The sequence below is a fragment of the Toxorhynchites rutilus genome, chromosome 1, assembly GCF_029784135.1.
Source record: "Toxorhynchites rutilus septentrionalis strain SRP chromosome 1, ASM2978413v1, whole genome shotgun sequence".
Classification (NCBI taxonomy): domain Eukaryota; kingdom Metazoa; phylum Arthropoda; class Insecta; order Diptera; family Culicidae; genus Toxorhynchites; species Toxorhynchites rutilus.
The window spans coordinates 31,143,032-31,147,192 of NC_073744.1; the positions used below are offsets into that span (position 1 = coordinate 31,143,032).

At 42.9% G+C, this 4,161-nt stretch overlaps 1 pseudogene; it reads right to left on the minus strand.

Annotated features, from left to right (window-relative positions):
* Positions 1-2,858: 2,858 nt before the first annotated feature.
* LOC129763759 (U4 spliceosomal RNA) lies at positions 2,859-3,042 on the minus strand (annotated as a pseudogene).
* Positions 3,043-4,161: the final 1,119 nt, after the last annotated feature.

Here is a 4,161-nt window from a genome sequence, read left to right on the forward strand (position 1 = left end):
GAGATGTATCGGTCCTCTTTTAAGTTATATCACAACAGCCCGTAATCCCATTAAATGGCTTAAATTTATCGCAATATTTCTTATCATTTTATAAAATATCGTTACTCGGAAAAATTGCAGAAACTCAGCGGTGAATAAGAACATGCTTGTTTTTTTCCGAAAACCATGGTCACATATCCTGAGAACCAAGTGATACCCCGAACAGCTTATTGAAAACTTTGGTTTCATACAGAGACTGCAACGTAAATATTAGGCTGCCAAAAAAGTCCTGCGGTATTTCCGCGAGGTGTCGTTGTAAGCGCGTAATTCTAGTTGTATTCATTGTATCGAGTCATACTATAGCTTGTTGGAAAGTTATTTTGCGCTATAATATAGTCCTTGACAGTGTTTTGTTTGGTTAAGTCATTCGTGAGTTATAGTGTCGCAAATATGGAGCAAAATAAAGAGAAAATCCGACATATTTTACAGTACTACTATGACAAAGGCAAAAATGCATCTCAAGCTGCCAATAAAATTTGTGCAGTTTATGGACCCGATACAGTTTCCATTTCCACCGCACAACGATGGTTTCAACGTTTTCGTTCTGGTGTAGAGGTCGTCGAAGATGCGCCACGCTCCGGAAGGCCTGTCGTCGAAAATTGCGACAAAATCGCTGAATTAGCCGAGAAAGACCGGCATAGTAGCAGCCGTAGCATCGGCCAAGAGCTGGGGATAAGTCATCAAACCGTTATTAACCATTTGAAGAAGCTTGGATTCACAAAGAAACTCGATGTATGGGTGCCACCCACGTTGACGCAAAAAAACATCTTTGACCGTATCGACGCATGTGAATCGCTGCTGAATCGCAACAAAATCGACCCGTTTCTGAAGCGGATGGTGACTGGCGATGAAAAGTGGGTCACTTACGACAACGTGAAGCGCAAACGGTCGTGGTCGAAATCCGCTGAAGCGGCTCAGACGGTGGCCAAGCCCTCATTAACGGCCAGGAAGGTTCTGCTGTGTGTTTGGTGGGATTGTCAAGGAATGTCAAGGAATAATCTATTATGAGGTGCTTCCCTATGGCCAAACGCTCAATTCGGACCTGTACTGCCAACAACTGGACCGCTTGAAGGTAGCACTCATGAAGAAGAGGCCATCTTTGATAAACAGAGGCCGCATTGTCTTCCATCAGGACAACGCCAGGCCACACACTTCTTTGGTGACGCGCCAGAAGCTCCGGGAGCTCGGATGGGAGGTTCTTTTGCATCCGCCGTATAGTCCGGACCTTGCACCAAGTGACTACCACCTGTTTTTGTCCATGGCGAACGTGCTAGGTAGTCAGAAGTTAGCCACAAAAGAGGCCTGTGAAAATTCTATAACAGGGGTATTATGAAGTTGGCATCTCGTTGGGAACAAGTAATCGAACAAAACGGCGAATATTTGACTTAAAACAGATGATTGTAACTAATTTTACGAACAAATGAATATTCAAAAAAAATACCGCAGGACTTTTTTGACAGCCTATAATATATATATATATATATATATATATATATATATATATATATATATATATATATATATATATATATATATATATATATATATATATATATATATATATATATATATATATATTTATTCACTATGACTCTACATCCCATTGAAATTAGATCTGATTCTCTACTCTTCTCCAATAAACCCGATCCATGGCTGCAGTTCTCCAACTCCCGGTTGCACCGATTCTTGCCAAGTCCTGCTCCACCTGGTCCAACTACCTCGCTCGCTGGGCTCCTCTCCTTCTTGTTCCTACCGGATTCGATGCGAACACCATCTTTGCAGGGCTGCTGTCCGGCAATCTTGCAACATGCCCTGCCCATCGCACTCGTCCAGCCTTGACGACTTTCTGGATGCGAGGCTCGCCGTAGAGTAGCGCCAGTTCGTGGTTCATTCTCCTTCTTCATACTCCGTTTTCATGTACACCACCGTATGTTGTTATGAGCAATCGGCGTTCGAAAACACCAAGCGCTTGTGAGTCCTCTTCAAGCATCGTCCATGCTTCGTGCCCATAGAGAACAACCGGTCGAATTAGGGATTTGTACATGGTACACTTCGTACGGGGTCGGAGTTTGTTGGACCTCAAGGATTTGCGGAGCCCATAGTAGGCACGACTTCCATTGACAATGCGTCTTCGAATTTCACGGCTGTTGTTGTTGTCAGTTGTTATCAACGAGCCAAGGTAGACAAATTTCTCTACCACCTCGAGCTCGTCGCCGTCGATCGAAACACTACTACCAAGAAGAACTCTGTTGCGATCAGTCCTCCTGCTAGCATGTATTTAGTCTTAGACGTATTGATCCCAAGCCCAATCAGTCCTGCTTCGTGTTTCAGTCGGGTATACAAGTCGGCTACCGTCGCATGAGTTCTTCCGATTATGTCCACGTCGTCGGCGAAGCAGATAAACTGACTAGACTTGTTGAAAATTGTGCCCCGCATGTTGAAGCCCGCTCTCCACATAACACCTTCCAGCACCACGTTGAAGAGCAGAACCATCTTAGTGTGTTATTCTTGCTACTATGTCCACGCAACAATTATCATGTGTCGGTAATCCAAGTCCCTTACCGCTTACATTTTCTGTCTACTGCATCGGTAATTGGCACTATTAATAACGCAACAAAGGAAGCCTCATATCAACAGTCCCGCCGTGAACAGCCCAACTGTGAACACTCGAACAATAGCAATATTCTTACGCCGAAAAAACTCGACATGTATTGTGCATCGATAGAACAGGAATTCTCTTGCGCCTAAACGACTACTGTGTTATAGATAAAACAAATGTTTATCGATAGATAGCGATACTCTTACGCCTCAAAATGGTAACAGTCTAATATACAACAAAAGTTATCATAAGATAAAAAACTATGGATGGGTTATACCTATGATATAACCGCAAGGTTGAAGTAGGACTGCCGTTGGCTTAATAATCATTTGTGTTTTTTCAATTAGCAATAATCGCACCTCGGATGTTCCTCATTGGGTACGATATCGCCGCTGTGCAGAGCTATCTTTCGCATGTATTGATTAAACTAGTGAATGAATGAAACAATTTACGAATTTAATTGCAAACAAATTCTAATTTAGGTCAATTCATGCATAATGGTACTGGTTATCGCAGCAAATAGTTATCAACATTTTGCCTAATCATCAAACGGTATGCTCGAAGGTTCAGTGAGCCAGTGACATTAAGGGATATGCAGTCTTGAATAACCGAGCCAAAGCGTTGCATTTGTACCCGCTTTTGTAGACCGTGTTAGCAAAACCATTTCCGAAGTGTAAAAATACATGGGAGTATAAAAGTACTGCCAAGATCTGCAATGCCGATTTTCCCAACTTATTGGTTTCGGAATCTGTGTTGGGAAAACACATTCCGGTTTGCAAACAAAGTATAGTAGAGTACAAAAGTACTCGCAGCTTGCATCTCATTTGCAATGCCAATTTACCCACGCTTCATGGTTTTGAAATCCGTGTTAGGGATACATTCCGATTTGAAGAAACGCAAACGAGTCCAACATTACCCGTTGATTGCATCTCATTTGCAATGCCAGTTTCCCCAGGCTCCATGGTTTCGAAGTCTGTGTAGAGAAAAATTCCGATTTGCAGAAATGCAAACGAGTACAAAACTACCCGCTTCTCCTTCTTCTTCAATGGCACTAACGTTCCTAGAGGAACTTCGCCGTCTCAACGTAGTATTACTTGCGTCATTTTTATTAGTACTTAGTTGAGATTTCTATGCCAAATATCACGCCTTGCAATGCATTCTGAGTGGCAAGCTCTATAGAATACGCGTGATCACAGTGCAAGTTGGAGGAAATTTCTTTGACGAAAAATTCCCCCGACCAGAACGGGAATCGAACCCGAACACCCGGCATGTTAGTTATGACGCTAACCACTCGGCCACGGGAGCACTAAAACTACTACCCGCTGCTTGTATCTATTTTGCAAGGCCGATTTCCCCAGGCGCCATGGTTTTGAAGTCTGTGTAAGGGAAACATTCCGATTTGCAAAAGCGCAAACGAGTACAAAAGTACCCGTTGATTGCATCTCATTTGCAATGCTAGTTTCCCCAGGCTCCATGGTTTTGAAGTCTGTGATATGGAAACATTCCGATTTGCAGAAATGCAA